This window comes from Micropterus salmoides, unplaced genomic scaffold, assembly GCF_014851395.1.
Source record: "Micropterus salmoides isolate LMB-PRFRI ecotype aquatic unplaced genomic scaffold, ASM1485139v1 Ms_hic_scaffold_6, whole genome shotgun sequence".
Taxonomy (NCBI): Eukaryota; Metazoa; Chordata; class Actinopteri; order Centrarchiformes; family Centrarchidae; genus Micropterus; species Micropterus salmoides.
The window spans coordinates 20604275-20624805 of record NW_024044348.1 but is presented as its reverse complement, the minus strand read 5'-3'; the positions used below and the strand labels follow the sequence as shown (position 1 = coordinate 20624805).

The 20531-nt window shown below is 38.1% G+C and overlaps 1 long non-coding RNA gene across 1 annotated transcript; it reads right to left on the bottom strand.

Annotated features, from left to right (window-relative positions):
* Positions 1–1775: 1775 nt before the first annotated feature.
* On the bottom strand, positions 1776–2871 carry LOC119890127. Its single transcript, XR_005442193.1, has 2 exons — positions 2807–2871; positions 1776–2241 (listed from the first exon to the last, which is right to left on the bottom strand). It is a non-coding gene; the product is annotated as an uncharacterized LOC119890127 (long non-coding RNA).
* Between the last annotated feature and the right edge of the window lie 17660 nt (positions 2872–20531).

Genomic DNA, 20531 nt, shown 5'->3' with positions numbered 1-20531 from the left:
AATACAACTATTATACAGATGAACATTGTTTACAGATGTCTAGAAATTAGGAATAAGAGTTAGTGTGTGTGTGTGTATTGGGACAGAGTTTTGAAAAAGTGAAAGACAGTGATAAAGGTGAATGTGGTCATACTATTTTTATTATTATTTATTATTATTTTTTTTTTTACAAATTATAACAAATTATATGTCAGACCACATATGAGCTCTCCCAGTACTGATATCCATCATACTTTGGTGTAATGGGATTTCCTGGGTGAGTAGCACTCCTTCCTTGAATGTCACGCTAGGCCGCAGGTCAGACCTCCCCTGGCAGTGGCTTGCACACTCAAGCTTTGTTTATGTGATTGATAGGTCATCAGAACCTCAAAGTCGTAATCTGACTGCAGAATAGGCTTCTATGCGCTGTCAGATTCTATCAGGAAAGAGTTAAAAATGACCCATGAATATTGATCGTCTTGCTTGCGAATACAAAAAACATCACCTTCAAAATAAAAAAGATATATTGTCCCATGAAGTAAAAAACCCAAATGTTTTCAACTCTTACTCATTTAATTTCTCATTTTAAACTCTTATCAATTTAACAATTTGTTCTGACAGACTATAATATTAATCAATTACAACAAAAAGTGTTACATTTAATTCTGTCCTTCTGTATTAATCAATTCCCTGTGGATGAGGAAATCAATCATACAGATGAACATCATTCAGGACAAATTGCCAGACAGGATTTTCTCTATCCACTAGGGGGAGAGAGAGTACATCATATCTGACCAAACATATCTTGATTTTAATCTGTGCAGCAGCCAAAGCTTACTGAAGCAGGGCATCATCAAGATAGTTATAAAACAGTTTTATTGGTATAATCTACTTGGTATTTATTTGTATGTTTCTAAACAGCTTTGGCTTTTCTCCTAGTGCATAATCAAAAAGTGTCAGCATCCATACAACAATTTATTTTGAATTACTCTTTAGAAAGTACACTTCTAATGTAGACTTTTTATTTGTATTGTAAACATTAATATACAGCCAGTTATTTTCTATAATAAAAATGAAAAAAGAGAACCACGATGAAGATTTTTACCCACTGCAGTCCCAAAGCCGACTGCATTATTTACCACAAATTTGTTTAAGTGGAGCAGCTACAGATGCCTTGACTATTGATTTATGATGAAGTGTTGCCTACTTTACAGAAAACTCTAATGGAAGACTGACTCTAAAGCAGCTTCTCATACTAAAACACAAATAATAAATAAATAAATAATGATACAAATACATGAAGAACAAACAGAATTGGTAAGAAAATCATTCTGGTTTTCCCACAAAATTATAATGGCACCACTACAAGCTAAAATGGCATTTTCATTTTGTTTAGTATTATGTAAAAATAAAATATTAAAGTGTGCAATGTGTGTAAACAGCAAAGTTACACCCTAAGCTGTCTTGCAGATTCATCACAGAATGCAATTTTAAAACTAGAAGCAGACACACATAAAGACTAGGACATTGATAAACAAAGAACAAACTCCTTTGACTAGTAATTTATCACACCTCAGGGGAAAAAATTCAACCTCTTCTTCGGCCCTCTCCCTTGCCCTGACATACGGTCTGCCTGTCAATCTCTGGGCTCTGACCAACTCCAAGTGCGACCCTCACTCACATAAATAATTTATGATTTTCCAGAATTACAATAGAAATAAAAGACAGGACTGCTGCATAACAGATAGGAGCATTTTCGGTGGAACATTTCTCCAGGCCAAACAAGGTCTGACACATTTGTCTCAGTGAATTTTATTAACAAAGGTAGCTCTCAAATCTCCAACTGAATACCAATGCAATGATAAACCCTCAAAGATTAATGTGATACACATAAGAAAAAAATGAAGCCACAGCCTTTGGACTTTCGGTCAAAAAAATGGGGGGGAAAGTAAAACAAAGCAGTGACAATTGGTCATAAAAGCATGGTAAGCGCATGATTTAGTGGGGCGATAAAGAGTGGAAAGGTGGCCATTCATCATGGAAGCTAGCTCACCAGGAGAGGGCCTGTCACAGACACCACCAGGTCTGGGAGGCATTTGAGAGAGAGAGAGAGAGAGAGAGACTCCAGTTGCCCCTACAACCTATTTGTTCCCATGTCTTTTCCAGATGGTCACATACAGACCTTAGATGGGTGACGAGTGCTTTGTCTTTGCAGCTCTGGAACTCCATTGTCACAGCAGTGATGAGGGATGGATATTTCAACTGCAAAGTAAAGGATAAGACTTGAGAAGGCTTAGAGCTGCAGAACCAGATGATGGGAACAGAAAACGCTTTATTGTGGTAACCAATAAGGCACCAATGTCGATGCAACAAAGAACAAAACCTCAAAAAGACAAAAAGTATTTGTTGAAAATAAACCCACCTACATGTTATTAATGAAACACATAGCTCATGGCAACTTGATGCTCCATGAAGTAGTACTACCTAAGTGGTAGGCCTACCTCCTGTCAACAGCTTAAAACATCCTTTCTGCAGCCTATGTCAAATAAAAGTTTCCACTTGGTTGCACAATAAGGACTTTTACAGTTTCTCAGATTAGATTGTTTAGCCAAACAATGACATTGTGACACATTTCCTAAATTTATTTGGTGCTTTTAATTGGTGCTTCATTATCAACAAGCAAAGAGAAACGTCCGTCATTTTTTTTTGGCCTAATTGAAACAGGAGTTAAATATCTTGCTTATTGTGCTGCAGACTGAACACTTTTGGTTTCAGCTAGAAAGCAAAGTTTTTCCGTCACTTTCCACGTAGGATAATGTTAACTTACATAAACAATGTTGAATGCTGAAAAATGATGTAGGCCTAGTTAATCCTATGCCTCAACTATGATGCTGTTAATCAACGCAAATTATCCGATGTTTAAAAAAAAAACAAGATTAGTGTTACAGGAGACTGAAGGCAAACAACAAACAAACAAGACAAGCAGAGTGGAACACCTGCCCAGCACTGAAAAGCACAACGCTAGGTAAGTTAACGTTACCAGATAAACCCCTGAAAGACATTTCGCAAGCTAACAGTTAAAGTTAGTAGATTTGTCTGAAGACTTTGAATACCAGACCAAAGCTAAGCGATAAGTGAACCAGACTTAGATTTAGGTGTAACGTTATTACAAACACAACACCAATAGGATGACACTGTAACTGTTAATGTTGCATTTTTTGTCTGATGGATAATTAGCCCTAGGTTGTTGATTTTTAGCATAACTTAGCTAACTTCTTGTTAGCCATATTAGACCAAGGGCTGCATTGCTGTGTTTTATGTATTTGTCCTCCAGTTGTCAAAAATTGGTTAATGCAGCTTAAAGAAGGAAAGATAAGCAATGGCTCAAAAGGGTCAACAAAGCCTAATTAAAGTGCATAACTTATTCTACTCAGTCAGGTGTCTTCAGTCAAAGTGCTGTGGGAAAAGGGTCAGCACTTTCTGTAACTCAGTGGACAACAAATGAGTATGTATGGGCAGGAATTGTACTAGCCTATGGGTGAGGTGGGTAAAAAATGTCTTTGCTCCTTCATAACTAAGAGAATTATCCATGGTATTAATGTTGAAAAAACAGCACAAGACGACTGTATATCAATGTAAAGCATGCCCTGACATACAATAACACATAAATATAATCATAGGACTTCAGTTGAAACATTCATTATATAGACTTATAAAAACTTTAAATTTTTCAAACAAATTTCAAAGTTTAAATCAAGGTGACCTAGAGGTGTAGATATTGTGTGACATGCAAATGACCAAATAAGAGCTTTCTGGAGCAATTAATGTGCTGAAAAACAGGAACATAAGGGCTGTCTTTATTACTGGGAGGAAGGTTCGGTGATATGACAATATAGACCGTGAGGTGATTAAAAATGTGTCTACAGTCATAAACTTTATTTCTTGGTGGGGACCAGTTACTCCCTAAAGTCTAATCATCACTGTGAGGTTGCCAGTAGACACTGCACTGCACTGAAAAAGTCACTGCACCCGGCAAAGAAACAGCCCGCCACACAACCACAAAATGTAGCTTTTACGCTTTTGTTTTTATTTGGATTAAACAACAGATCAACGTAGGAGTTATAACGGGTAAATCATTGATCTTTTGAGGTGTGTTTTTTAAATATTTTTTTTAAGTGCTAGACAATGTACGGCTAGTTGTTTCCCCCTGTATTTAGTCTTTATGCTAAGCTAAGCTAACTGGCTGTTGGCTTTGACTTTATATTAACTGTACAGATCTTACAGTCTTATAGATCCTCTCATGTTGAGGCACCTCCTCCGCTGCTCCTTTATCACAAGGCGTCCCCCAAGGTTCGGTGCTTGTTCATCATCTACATCCTGCCACTCGGAAATATCATACGTAGACATGGTCTCTGCTTCCACTGCTACGCCGATGACGTCCAGATCTACATATCCACCAGATCAATCACAACAGTTACCTCTACAACTCTGACCAATTGCCTCACTGACATACAAACCTGGATGCAAACCAACTTCCTACAACTAAATTACAATAAATTTGGCATGATCATCATCTGCCCCAAACCCACCCTTTCTCAGGACCAAGCACCGTACCTGGGGTGACAGAGCTTTCACCATTGCATTTCACCCTCTTTCAAATCACTTATCAAAACCCACCTCTTTAGACAAGGTTTTAACTTCAAATAATGTTACATTGGACCTGATTCTATTTATTATTTATATGGTTGCCTCTAAGCTCTTGTGTATTTTGCATTTCATGTTTTTTCACTTCATTCATTTATGTATTTTATCTATTTTTTTAAATGTACATAACTGCTGGTTTTATGTATTTATGTAATTCTCAGCAAGAAAGACAATAAGCATATTTCCCTCAATGCCAAACGGTTCCTGCACTCACCAGGGATTGGTTGTAAGTAAGTCTTTCTTTCTTTATAGTCTTGGGATATTGTAGATACTCTTGCAAATATATATCACAAATATGCAGTTTATGTGAATAAATATAAGCACAACAGCATATCTAAAGTGAACTGGAAAGTAAGCTGAATGTCTGTGGGTGAGTAATTTAACATTACCTGACACACAAATCATGGCTGGAATAGTGTTGCGTGGGTTGGTCTGGTTTGTTTTCCCATTCACAGAGCTGTGCAAGGCTGTGTACAAACTGTGCACCTGATTTTATTTTATCACCACACACACAGAATGGACAGCAAACGGACCGTGAGGAGATATTCAGTGAATTTGACAAAAAGAAGTGTATTGGATTAGAATTGCATACCCCATCTTTAAGTTGCTTTTTGCCACTCTTTGATAGTGATGAAACAAGTTGGTAACATCAAAGCCCAAAGCTTTAGTCTAGTGGCTTCTAAAGTCAGAGCTGTTATGGTGATTATGCCCTTACTATCCTTTAAAGTCTCAGGTCATGGTGTTACTATGACCTTGAGACTGAATTTCTTCAAGTGCTGTTGATTAAGTAAGTTGAGATGTGGGTTTAACGGACTATTGCTAACAGAAGTTAAAGAATAGCTCAAGTGGAGAACCTCTTCTGCCTGTTTCCTTGTCAGACTTAATAAAGCAAATCTTTGTGTGGCCTTCTCAAGATGCTTTCATATGCCACCCATCTGGTTTAAGGACTTTTTTTGTTATGTAAACAGGAAAGCCAACATCCTAAAAAGTGTTGGGGCTTTGTATATCAGGGTTAATAACAGTTTGAAGGTGTGTCTTAGCTTATTTATTGTTTCTAAAGTGTCAATGGAGAAAATGTGATTTGTTCCTGCTTGTAATTTCTGTGTGTGTGTCCGAAAGTGCAAATAAAAAAAACATACAGGGTATTGTGAAGAATGATTTAAAAACTCCTTTTTCCATGGTCCTCTGTGAACCAACATTTTAATTAAGACCATGTGTTCCCAAATCTGTACTTAATGTTTCCCATTAGTCATGTTTGAGGGATTACAGACAGCACCAATGAAAGTTAAAGATTAAATGGAAAATGCAGATGTGTGAACAGTGCGGCTTGTTTTGTAACGATCACAGCATTTTAGTAATTTTGAAAAATTAACTGGCATTGACAAAGTTTCGCAAGTCCACTTAGGAAAAAAAAAAAGATGACGTTCTTTGGAAAAAGAAAATCTGGAAGGCGTATTTTGGAAGTGGGTCAGCAGGGGAGCTCTTAAAGGAAGTTGACAGATTTGTATTAATTTCATCATAGTGGAATGGGGTATAACCTATTATGAAACATTTTAAGCTCAAACAAAATAACACTATACAAAGAGTCACCATGATCATACAGGAAGAGGTGTGCTAAGCAGTGCCTTAATTTCATCATCTGGTTTGTGAAGAACTTTTATATGGGATGCTAAAACACTAATAATGGCCATGTTATCCAGTTTAATTTGCTGTAGCTTGTCTGTATGCATTGTTAATGACCCTTGATTCAGGGTTAGTATTCCCGTCATTCAAGCCTCTCAGCTTTTTCCTCAAATGTTCTAAAATGTTTCAGGACAGAAAAAAGGGCAGGCTGATTAGTCTCTGCCCATTACTCACTTCCTAGTACCATCTGCTCAAATATCATAGCCACATAAGGTGGACCTGGCAGAGGGTTACTGTCTTTGAAAAGCATGCCTTAATTAGGTGGTGCATGTACCTTAGCTATATGTCTTTAAAATATGTGTGCTGCTTTATCTTTTTAGAGATTTATTTTTTTAACCTACCGCCTACAGTGGTGTTTCAACGCTGTGATTCAGCAATTAAAATGAGTATTGTTCAACTGAAACAGAAGATAAAACATTTTTCTAGCTTGTGTCTTGGTGAGAGACTGTGGAAGAAGTGAGGGATGGAAGTACAGTTCATTTTTATACTGCATCCAGCTCTAGAGGAAGGGAAGGCAGTGATCAGTAATGAGTTTGGCCGTTGGCCCAGTATGATTATTAAGAATTGCTACTGATAACAACACACACTGTATGAATTATATCATGGCATTGGCATTTGTAATCACATCTTTGCTTTCCACCTCTCTTTCTGTTTGTGAATTAGCACCCTGTCAGCTCCCAAGCAGATTTTCAGAGAGGAGAAGAGAAGGGATTGGCATATTTATGGGCCATTACTGTAGGAGCAGGCCATTTAATGTTATTTACAGAAAGCACACATTGTTCACATCAAGCTTACAAAAGCTGAAGGCACAGCCATGTGATCGTGACCTTGCAGCTGAAGGGCCAAACTGCATGAGGCAAATGGGATTCAGGATTTGTGAGCGCTCCACACAATTAATAATAGAGCCAGGTTATGAAAATAAAAAAATATAGGACTTTTCCTAAAGCTTTGTGTTAAGCAGCCTAAGGCACCCGAACTGGAGAGGCTTGATATGATGCAATTGCTTAGTCTATCAAAACATATTCTATGTAAGAGGAGAGAGAGAACGAATAGATCTTAGTAAGTTGTGTGTAGGAATAATCAAAAATCTTACTCTGGTGTCTGCTCTGCTCCCTAAAGATGTTTTACGTGTGATTGTGAATGTGGAATACTGCCTGCATCATCAAATTATCTTGAATCACATTATCTTGAGTACTGAGTCAATAGTGTTGTGCTTTTTCTTCCTGCAGGATTAAAACACTCCAGCTCAAGTGTTATAAAGCAATAATGAAGATCAAATTTTTTAAGTATCATTTGGAGAAAAGGAAATTGCTTATTTTTATAAAAATATCTAAAGCTCAAATTATTTATAAAAAAAATATTATCTCCATGCAAAAATAAAGTAACATTTAAACATCGGGGATCACTGTTTAAACATTGAAATTCCAACGTAATGTCAGATTATTCAAATCTTTTAAAATGATGCCATGTTATACAATATCTGTGTGAATGCTAAGATGGAAAGCTACAGGCCTGTGTTGTCCTGACTACAGAAGTGTAACCACTGACTCTTGGGGCTGAGTCAGACGAAAATGTGGTGTGCTGTTACTCTGCTCAGCCAAATGTGAAATAAATAAAAAGAAAGGAAAATGGCTGCTCTCTTGGCTGTACCCTTGGTCCCTTGCTCTTTGTTAAAACCATATCTCTGCAGCACCATTGCCCCCAGCTACATTAAATCCCATTAAATTCACCTTCATTAAAGCAGTCCTCTCTACTCCTTGCAGCAGCCCTGGTGCGGGCCTCTCAAGGACAGAGAAGTAATGAGGGTGGACTGGATTTAACCTTGAAGAGTACAGGTTTTCATTTCCAAATCAATAACTTATGGTTCAAAACTGCCACTAGATCCAGGCTATAATTTCCAAAAATTAATTGTGTGCATTATGTTTCTCCAGCAGTGAGAAGGTATTTAACTTTAAGCTGCAGTGTAGATATTGCGTTTATCATTTAATTTTTAACTTTTTTTTTTTACAATAGGAATTGACAGCTTGCACATTTTCTATATTAGTGACTTTGTGTGCCTCTGTACACTTTGCTGCACAGATGGGATAACTTAGGGAGATTGTATTTCAAAGAGTCTGTATGAGTATAAGTAATTATGCTGTTGGTGCAGTTTTCTACAGTGAAACCAAGCAGAGGGCAGTAGGCGGGAATTTCTCCTTCTCTTCAATCCAGTATTGCAGTATAGTGTCATCATTCGCTCTAAAGAGGTAGAAATATAAGAAATCTCCTCCACAACCATGTACGGCAAGTTTTGGCAGGCTCTTGCTGTCAGACAAAGTTGAAATATATGAATTATGAATGAAAAAATTAACAGATGACAGGCAGACAGCAGGGACAAGGGATAAAGAAAAAACATGCCTGACCTATAGTAAAGGAGTGCCATTCTTTCAACTCCTGTAATACTCCACATTTTAGTGGGGCATTCTCCGTAGTGGGGTTTGCTGTCATTGTCATATGATTGTATGGAAAGCATTAACTTGTCCTGCGGTGATAATTTCTGCCCGACATGTTCATAACACGAAATATTGGATCTTTTCATAAAATGGGGAGGGCTGAGGCAGTGGTGATCACTGGAGCTTAATTTTTTAATCAACTTCTCCCTTAAATGAAGCTTTATTAAATTACAAAGCTCACACAGTGGGAGTAGGACACAGGCAGAGATGGCCCAATGTAAAAGGAAAAAAAAGCTTTGTGGGATAATTAAATAAAATTAATAAAAAACCCTCCGCTAGCATAGACTGAGGAGAATAGGAAAGAGAGAACACCCGGTAGCCATTTTCATGCTCTGCTTTTCTTTCATTCTTTCTCATTAGGGTCTCAGGAAATTTACCGTGTGGAATTATGAAAAGAAGAAAGGGATACAATGTCTTCAACATATTGATGGATAGTAAATGGAGACACAATTATATTCAGGGTTTTTTTCACACTCTTATTCTCACACAGTGTACACAGAAATTGAATGTGCTTATTGTTGCTGCTCGGCCAGAGAAAAGAGATCTAATCACAGATTTGGTTAAGCTCTGGCAGATTTGGTTAGGGTCACAGCTGACTCGAACCAACAGTACAATCATTTATTTTTTTTTAAATTGCTTGACAAAGGTGATCTTTCATTTAAGATTTTATGGAATTCTCTGATTAAAGTACAGTGTGTTATAATCTAATGGTAAGAAAGATAACAGAAGTTGCCATCTTGATAACTTTGCAGAGTTGTAAAATCCTGCCCCATAAGCCTTCAAACTCGTGTATCTGTTAACTCCAACTAGACTAACTGGATTGTATTTCATTGGCTCACCGGTACCTTAAACAACACACCCCCACCATCTGTTTTAACACAAAGCTGTTTTTGGTCTGAATCCCTCTAAGTGCTGCAAATGATGGACTGTGATGGACTGTCTGTCTAGAGTATTTGAATTGAATGACAGCTTACCAGGTTAAAAGTTTTCCGGAAATATGGACTCTTTCCATTTGGAAAACGAGGAAAGTTTTCAAAAGTATTTTTTGTGGCAAATGTTAGACTGCTATGGGTAAGAGAACTTGATAGAAAAAAATAGATTAAAAGTAAATTAACCCAGCCCCAGCACTGCCGCATACGATGCACAAATTTAAAAAGTAACCATTTTGAAATGCCAAATGCCAACTTACTCCGGATAAATGTACATATAGTCCACAAAAAGAGGGAAAAAATCTTTTATTTCTTATCCAACATGCCTAGCCTTCTGTATTGTATCAACAGTGTATATTTTATTTTTTCATCTCACTTTGACTCCACTCAGAGTGGCATACTCTGCATTGGCTTAAGGCGTTTTTGGCCTCAACCTGACTCCCCCAGCCTGTGAAGGTGTTCAGTCCACCAGAAATTCTAGTTTGCAAAATGTCCTATCCACAATTCCTAGAAATTGGCCATAGAGAACACACAGTATATATTTCAGTAACTCAGAGTCCGTTTTATTGATATGGTGTCAAAACATTGACTGGACCTGGTATTGAACTAGTTGCATTATTGAGAGACTTACACTCAATAAGATACAGTAACAGTATGTTTCAGAACTGTTAAGTTAGTATCCCTTGCTTAACGTGAATTTATTTTTCATGCTTCCTCTTTTTGGTCACACCTCACGCTTCAACAATGTGGTCAGACTTTATAGTTTTTAACCATCACAAACCTCTGGATTAAGGGAATACTGTATAGGTCAAATGTGATCATCTTGCAAAGTTAGCACTGAAATTAAACAGCTCCTCTTTCAGCCTATTTGCAGCTATTTGGAGAAGTGATGTAGGCTATTGTCATTGTTTTGCCAATTGCAGGGGTCACATTCGCCTCCAGTGGCAAAATATGAGATGGTTGTTTCCTCTTTATGTTGACAGCCTTTGTCTCATGCTTCCTGAGAAGCAGGATTTACTATATCCTGCTCTGTGAAGCATCTCCCTTACTACACTGTTTGGTGTTTTATTCACTACAGAAAATGTCTTTGGCCTACTTGCCTTGTTTTACTGCCTTTTAACATTTCACATAGCTGTCCTTGACATTTTGGAGAGCCTTATGATTACTTCTCATCTCGTAAGAGGTCCCGCAATGCACTGTGGGCTGCTGCTAAATATGTCTAATTAAAATGCTCTCACTGTTTTTAATTCTCAGAAATTCAACTGATGAGGTGTTTGAGGGAAAAACTTTGCATTTACTCTGTTGTTTTAGAGGTAGATATACCTTACAACTGTCCTTAAAGTGGTTTAGGCTATATTGTGGTGGTTTAGGGGGCAGCTGTAGCTCAGTCTGTAAGGACCTGGCTGGAAACCAGTTCGAGTCTGACTCGGACCAGAGATACAAAGTGTTGACTGCTAACTGGAGAGGTGCCAGTTTACCTCCTGGGCAGTGGCGAAGGTGGCCTTGAGCAAGCCCCTGAACCCCCAACCGCTCGGGGCGGGAGCCCCCTCGCTCTGACATCTCTCCATGTGTTGTTGCTATGGGTTTTTTGCATGTGTGTGTATTTTGGACCTGTGTGTATTAACAACAGAGTGACAAAAATTGAGTATTCTTCATATTATTGTAACACTCCTCAAAATACTCTGACCTGCTATTCATCTGAATACTCTTTTTGAGCTTCATCTGTCTCTGGGACACTTTGTTTAATAAGTTTTGGTAATGTAACTGCATGGGCAGATTAATTGGAAAGCATTAATGGAGCTTGAGATTAGCTTTCCCCATAGTTAACACCGAAGCTCCATCCCTTGTGTGACCAGGAACACTACGGTTAAACAAATAAATTCTTGCAGAAGAATAACAGACATGTTTTTAATCTTGCTTAAATTAGTTAATAATTCATAGTTTTTCTCAAAAGTGTCTGTTATTGGCATTTAGCTTGCTAGCTATATGACCACTTTTTGTTTTTGTTCCTCATTTTCTAATTGCATTGGACACCAGAACAGACAATGGTAGGTAGCAGAATGTAATATTTTGCTAGTGGGAGGCTTGTCTCAGCAGTACACATCCAGTAAATCAGCCTCAGCTGACCATCACAATGTTTTATTAGGACTAATTACAAATTTCCCAAATAAGATCTGACTGTAGATGGGAAAACCCATACACTGTATATCAGGTTGTGGCTGATACTCTAACACATGAGCTCAAACTTTATCTGTATGGAGTTTGCCCATGTTTCTATGTTTCAATAGGTGATCCAATTTCCCTCCACAGTCTTACATCATCTTAGTCAGGTGAGCTGGAAACTCCTCTGACAAAACTGTCCAAATTTTTGGGTGATTTTTATTTTTGTCAGATCCAGCTTCTGTTCCTGTCTTCTGCACAATGCATGCTGGGCTAGAATCTTGCCCTTGTGACCCTGTGAATAAAATAGCGGGGTAAGAACACTAAAAGAATGTATTTTGGCAAGAAAGCATCTAAAATTGATGTAAATTCATTTGAAAATAGATTGTACTATCTGAAGCAGATTTCCAAAAGACAATCTCTTGACTTGACCCTGTACATTTTTATAGTTGTGCAGTTGTGTTTCTTTATTGGTTTTCTCTTGTGCCTTCACTCAGAAATGTCCAAACTGGAATGTGACCAGGGAACCCTATACTTAGCCGTGCTTTTATAGAAAATAAAAACATCTTTGGTGTACACGGGGCACCCAGTTCACTCATCCTTCCATAGCATGATATCTAATGTCAGTCACAAAATCTTTGGCTGCACTTCAAAGCTGAAAATACGGTAAAATCATATTTCAGCACCTAATGTTCTGCTTATACTCACCAGAGAGCGTGTAGTTGGGCTAATTCAGTTAGCCCAAACCTCTTCCAGCCAAGGCTCTGAAGTTTTACACTTGTGCCCAGTATGTTGTGAAATTGCGAACACTTTTATGTCTGTCTGTCTATCAAACTTTATAATGCTCTGATTTTTCCCCCACTGGCAGTGTCTTTTAATTAGATTATACTGGAGGAATAACCAGAGTTCAGAATGCCAATTTGTGTCCCAGACGGTGTAAAATTTGCTGTTACACTGCCGCCAAACAGAGCAGGTGAGAGCAGACGAGGTCCTCAGGCAAAGAGCAGCTGACTGCTCTTTAAATTTCTCTCTCTCTCTTTTCTCATCCCTCTTTGCAGTCAGACATTAGAGGCGTGAGGGGATAAATAAACATCTTATTAAATAGTCCGACAATCAAAGAAAAATATAAAGGTATTCATACAGATGATGTCTCCAGGGTAGAATTTTCTGTTGAGAACAGTGATGTTGACATTGTGTTGGCAATGAAATCATGTGCAGTGTACGGGCTGTATATTGAAACTGACAGTGTGTTAGTTCACTCGGTCATTATACTGATTTATGAGAGGTCAACCATGTGTCCACAGCTGGGTGCAAAAACAAATGATAGGAACAATTATTTAACCATTTGTGAATGTGTGATCTTTTGGATGCTTGTTAACAGAAGACTTTTTTTATTCAGTGTGTTACAAATATATAATTCATATTAAAAACACTAACCCTGTGTTTAAAGAATATAGCCAATGAAAGCAGCAAAGTGAACAGCTGCAGGTAATTAGAGCTGGCCCCAGAAATGGCCAGGGATTCAAAGTAAACGTGGATGGTTTCCACAATCAACAACATTTACAAATGCAGAAGAAGGAAGCTACTGAATTTGTAAAGAATGTGCAGTGGGAATGGAAAGCATAGAAGCATGAAGCCAGCAGATGTTGAAAATTAAATACATGCGGCATGTGGCTAACAGGACTGTGGGCTTATTCTTCTGATGGTGGACCCTGGAGTTCTTGAGGGTTAGAGGACAGCTGTTCAGGGTTAATACTTACAGGTTTACATCCAGCCAGCCATAGCTAGGATTTTTTGAAATTTCCTTCAGGGCAAACTGACATTAGTTTTGTGTAGTATTAAGTTAGATTCCTTAAAACTGTTCAGGAGTTTGCAACATAGCACAATCGGCGGTGGAATTAATTAACTTGGATGAAACCAAACTCGTGTAGACTCATGAGAGCTCAGTTCCTTTCAGGTGCAGGCCTGAAACATTTTAGTCTACGAGTGACAACTGGTTCTACTTAAAATAGCTGAAAAGACTTGAATTGTAGATGACTGGCAGAGGGAACCTGATGCTCACTTGTGGCTTTGTGGGTGCCCTCAGCTAGTGCTTGCAAAGATTTCAGGGACACACAATGGCAGCACTAGGGAGATTTATTTCTGTCCTGTGTAAAGTAAACAAACAATCAAAAATCCAAGCTATGGAAGAGTCCTTAAGTGGTCAGCAATGAGAAAATTATCATGAGGCAAATACATTCTGAAATGTTGTTCCATAATAAGTAATACAGTAGTATTTCATAACACAATTTTTCCTTTTTTTATGGGCTGCTGACATTAGATTGACTTTATTTGGAAATATGAAAGAACTTGAAATATAGAAGTATTTTGTACTTTGGTAGCTATGTTTTGTGGTTAAGCTTTACTTTGCCTTTTCACAGCTTTAAATGTATTTGAATTAGACAAATTCTCATATGTATTTGTTTTTTTAGCCTTTGGAAGTAGTACAGCAATGGCATTGGTAAGAAAAAAATGCTGGGAGTTGCCAAATGGAATGCATTGTGTTAAGTCTGTCTCTGTGCGGCATCCCTTAAGTAAATATTAGCACACTGGCTGGGAGAGTGTGGTTCTTCCTTCACCAGCTTACACTGAAACAACCATACTCTTGTTTATTCGAAGTAGCTGCCTGAAATATTACTGTTGGACACTCTGCCCCTCTTGGTTCTTTTGACTGTTGCAACAAAAACAAGTTGGTTGTGTTTAAAGTAGTAGTGTCATAAATTATTTGCACTAATCGGTGCAGGTATTCGTTCTGACTCATGAAGCAGTGGGTGATTCTAGGCTGGAGAGTATAAGTTTTGTTTTTCAAAGCCAGGCACAACTTCACAGAAATGAAGTACAACATTTGCTTTTTGTTTAGCTGCACAGCCTGTAGAAAGAAAATATGGCTTTTCACTGGGATAGAAAGCACTTCATTAGGAAAAAAAAGCACTCTGCAAACATACGGTGCCCATTCATTTCACTGTTAATATTTCAAAATGTCACTGATGTGCATAGGTTATTCTTTATAGCAATGCTTTCATTTTTTCTCTCTTAGTCCCATATGACATGTACTTGGAGTCCATCAAAGAAAATTGTCTTTACGTGTTAGCAGAGTCTGGTGTTTCATATTTTGAGGGTAGAAAAATGTGAGAAAAAATGTAGGAAACCATTCTCTGCCTGAAACCATTTACCGATTACAAGATGGTTGGTTTGCACTTTTGCACATTCATTTTCGAAATTAACTACCATTTGTTGTTGTTTGTGATTTTTTAATTACATGTTAGATTAAAACCCGGATGACTTACTTTAATCAATGCAATGTTTAATGTTTAAACACAAGAAAGGACTGACACTGGTGGGGAAAAAAAACAGTTTTGATGGTTGTCCCTATTGTGCTGTATGTAGCCCAGTATCTGCTGGACACAGAAGAGATTTTGTCTTAAGATGAAAACATGCAAAAGTGATTAAGTACTTAAATTTACTTTTTAGGCTTCTGTCAATCTCAAATTAGTTTAAGTATCCACCTGTGCATTTAGGACTTGCGGCAGTGTGTCTTTACTTTACTGTCCCTGCTTCTAACCCCTTTCCCTTCTCTCACCCCTCACACCTCTGCCCTGTCTGACCAGGTGTGTCTGTTCAGTCACCCTACTCATGACTGCAGGTTGGGTAGTTTATTGTTACTTAATTGCTGCCGTCAGTTCCCATCAGCGTTTAAGATGAGTGCTGCCAGCTGTTTCCCTGCTCTCATTATTTCCCTCCTTTGCTGACTATGTCTTTTGCTCTCTCTCCTTGTCAGATTTGCTCCACATGCAGTGCCCTCATGGTGGTGGTGAAGCTCCTTCAACGGTGAGTACTTTACTGTACACCCAGACTCTGGACCCAGCAAACAGGTTCTTAAAATTATCTGATTCATCAGCACACTACGGTACAGGTGAAAGGAAGGACATTCTGTAGAGTTGTATTGTAAATTTCATTTGGCAAAGACAGGGCTAGATGTGTCAGATGAGATAGTACATTTTCACCCTAACTGCTCCCCTGTGGATTCAGTGATAGGGAGATATACATTATGTATCTCATGTTAAATCACTTGTAAATGCAGTAGGATTGGGGGGAATGGTCAAATCTCCATTTAAAGGAGTGATGATTTTTGCAGCCAGGGGGATGTTGGACAAAGTTGAAGCCCTCCTTCTCCCTGGAGGTGGGCTAGGATCATTAGTTTTAGTTTTTGAAGTGTTTGGCCTTTTGATGTTCCTATGTTCTCTTTAGGCAGCCTGGCCTGAAGGATATTTAATATCACTCCTACAAATTTCCAGTTAGGAATAATTTGAACTGAGCATCTGTCAAAGAAACAGCCATTTAAATACATTGGTCATGGTTAAAGAGGCATAAAATGAGGCCAGATTAGACAGAGCACCTTTCTCTCAAGGCTGGGCCTGGTTGAGTCGGGGCCAACCCGGGGCACAGGGACCCAGCAAAACTGTTCCTTCTTCCAATTCATTAAATATGACTATCTAACATCGCTTGGATGCAAACTCTCCCCTGGCTTCCCTCCTCATGGCCAGCCATGCTTGCTTCTCATGCCACTGTGGCATGGTGGGGATTGTCTTAGGTTCTCAGTTACTTGATATTTTATTTATGAATGTTCAAGAGAGTTCGGACTAGATTATATTTCTCTCCGTCTCTGATGCTCTGATTAGCAGTGGACTGCTATATACCCAATGTCCTGACTTCAAACATTCCCCTTCTGTATCCACTAGGGTGTGCAGGAGGACCTTTATCAGCGTATGCAATCTTAGATTATGTCTTATCACCTAGAGAATCATGAAAGAGCATGCATTACCTCCTATAAAGGAAGAGGCCTGTGCCAAAAGCAACTGATTTTACCCGTCTCAAAAATGTCCAGCTTTTCTTCTCACCATCAACTAAAACAAAGGCACAGATATTCTCTGAACCACAGAAGGATACTTCCCTGAGATAGAAGGATGGAAGATTATTTAACTAATTGTAAGGATTTTTTTTGTGACCAGGTGTAGTGGAGTTGTTAAGGGATGCTATTTCATAACCCCAAAACAAACAGTTCTTCAGTTCTTAGTTATTTTATTTGTTCATTTATTAAAGTACAACTTTGGTCTACTGGCTTTTGAAATCAGAGTGAACAACACCTGCTGTTTAAAACATTATTGAAAAGTAATTATTTTTGCTATATAATTAAATAGTTTGCTCCCAGTAAATATGCTTTTAATATCTGTACCATACAATAAACATACTATACTTACTAATAATACAACGTTGGGGAGAAGTTGTTAAAATTGGTGGAAAACATTGTTTCATAGACCCTGCCCCACATACCCCTTTCTTCAATCACTCTTTGTCTACAAATGATGATGGGTTGCGTGAGCAGAGCACATCAGTCTTTGGGTCAGTCTCTCTCTCTCTCTCTCTCTCTCTCTCTCTCTCTCTGTCCTTCAAGTTTTTTGCTCTTTTGCCATGTGATGTAGATTAACTGAATCTCATCTGTCCCCTCCTTCTTTCTTGTCCCTACCATTTCAAACTACAAAGCCTGGCTAATAAGTTTTAAAGTGAGACAAACATTACAGCTCTTGTGATTATTTTCTAAACAAATGACCTTTGTCAGTGAGACAGGCCTTTAAGGCCTACCAACATGATCCATCCAGTTTCCTAAAAAGTTTCTGTAGTAGTTACGGCTCTGCTTTAACCTAAATTTATAGCATTTACATAAAGTTACATACGTTTATTAACTTCATTGTAATTTATAGCATTACAATTTTTTTGTTTTTTTACAGCGTAACAATTTTTGACATCATAAAACAGATTTCAATGGATATAACAGTGATTTGTGTCAGTTTTAGAAGTGACATGCAAATTATGTCGTCCTGCTGGAAACACTTCCGTATTTCATTGTAGAGGGCACTGACATAAAATATATTTTGTCATTTAATTTGGAGTTATTCATTTGTTGTAATGGTAATGACTTGTATGGTAATAAATACTCTCTGTCCACTACCACAACCTACAAAAGTGTTTCACAACTTCAGATTCACTTCAGGATTTGTGAGTCTTTTTCCTCCTTGACATGGTTGCCCTTATTCTATCACACAATAGCACCAACGCAATTAACCCTGAGAATGTTCAAAAATTAGGTAAGCCTTAAGTGTTAATTGTCTAAAAATAGTTCTCTCCACGTTAAATAGATCACCTAAGGTCTGAACTAATCACTAATGATTATTGCGTGGAAATTCTAATCTAGTACCAAAATGTCTGACAGTGATCATATGTACATTGTACAAGATTCATTTACTTTCTTATCAGCTTTACTCTCCTGACAATGATTTTAATACCTGAACACAGGGTTTTGTCTGATACAAAGTATACAGATCTGTTACCAGTGCTGCTTTTTCTTTTTCAATCTGTGTACATCACTGCAGCACAGAGAAGTACATTGTAGATTGTTTTGTTACAATTTTATAACATCATGACTAAGACACTGTATTTAATGTGAATCAGTCAAGTCAAGTTGATACCTAATCCTTTTAACATGTTTGCCCTTTGTACACTTTTCTGAAGAAAGAAAGAACTTAGAGTAGGTAGTAGCTTAAGAACACCTACTCTTCAGGTTTGAGGGTATGTGGTAATATTAGCATTCTTTAAGTTTACAAAGTCAGCTGGTTGCTGAGGTCTTGGAAAAACTTTGTATTATCAAACTTGTAGTATTGTATTTAATATTAAATAAAGGTTATTATTTGAATCAAGCAAAACTTTAGTTAATTGTGCCGAATGAAGGGAATTGTCAGTGCATTTGATGTGAGAGGGACCATGCTGCCCGCTGCACACTTTCAACTTCGATTGAGTGTTAAATAACTAGATAATGGGGAGTAGTTAATCGGTGTGAAGTTGTAACTTTATCCTCTCTACCTTGGCTTGTCCTACTGGTGGGAGGAGACGGTGTTGGAGGTGAATGTGCTGTAAGTGTGGAACTGCGGTGGAATAGGCTGTCAAGGTTCATTAGCCCAAGCCATCTCTATCTCAGGAGGAATGTGGCCAGTGGTTTAAAACCAATTTCCATTACCTGCCTTCATTTTATTAACTTCCGTACCATTACCAGGAGCTTCCCTTTGACAGTTGTTCCTCCTCACTGTCTTGTACTTCTAAGAGTTCCCTGCGGGAGCAAGGCTGTGAAACCTCACTTATCCTGTACTCTGTGTTCCCCTTTAATCGCCAAGCACTGTGCCTCAGCACTCTCCAGCCTTGTGCCAAAAGTGTGTGGTTTGTGACCGTCTCAGATTTCAGAAGTGAGGGCACTTGCATAAACCACTGTAACATCTACACTTAGGCTAAGAGCTGACACAAGTGTCCAGCCAAAACTGTAGTTTATCCCCTGTGGATCTCTGCTCAGCTTATAGAGATATTTTATGGTAACATGAAGTAGGTCCTCTTAAAAGATCAAACCAGGCCTCTGAGCCTAGTTTGACTTGTCACTAGCTGCAGACTTTTGAGTCAGACATATTGTGTTGGGTTAATCCTGTGAGAACCAGGGATGTGTGGTAAATAGTAACTGTGATATCTGTCTACTCCATGACCCTAGTCTACCACCGCTGATTAGATCTGTTGGGAGCGTTTGTCCATGAATACGATGGGCTTTTCTTGTAGCCTGAGTGAAGAAGAGGAGTGTGAAGCTTGAGACGCCCCTCTTCGTGAATGCCACTTGGGAGCACAAGGAAATGGAGGAGGAGGTGAAAGGCCAGGTGTCTGCCACAGAATTTAATTAGAAAGACGGGATGCTTTGTCCTCTGTATAGTTGCTTCAGGCATTCTTTAATTGCCCTATTCCTAATTTTTTCCAGCAATTTCTTCTCTAAAGTTCATTAGAATTCATCTTGCATGAGCATTTGAATGTTGATTTCAAGGATATTTAACTTTACTGTTCTTTAATTCTTGTTTTCCTAACTCTTAGCCAAATGTTATTACTGCTTAAATGCACATTGAAATATATTTCCTATAGCCCCCTTGCAAAATGTGTACTCCCATTTCAGCAGTGCAGTTGAGGCCACTTTAGCTTTAACTCCCATCTGATGTTAGAGATAGTAACCAGACATATTAAGATATGGAGAGTTAGAGCAACAATGGTGAAAAACAAATGACAGATATACCTAGACCTGATAAAACATGATGATGAGGTTGTGCACACTATTGAATCTCCCTTTGATATTGTGGAAAAATAAATGAGAGGTATTTATGTGCATCCAAACTGAGTCACTAGATCTGTACTATTTTTTTTATTTTGAGCAAGGGATTGAATAAGAAGAATTCAGAGATCAATTAAGGATTGATTTAACATTTAATGAAATCCATCATGGGGATTTGATCTGAAGGTTTGATAAATCAGAGTATGTAATAGGCAATTAACTTTTAAATGTTCATGATTCATATTATGGTATTACCAAATATGTTAATAATGTAAGAATGCTTTTAAGAGAAAGTAAATTGCCTTTTTTGAGGTCTTGAGCTTTATCAGCAGTGTTTAGCCCAGTTACCAGCATTTAAGA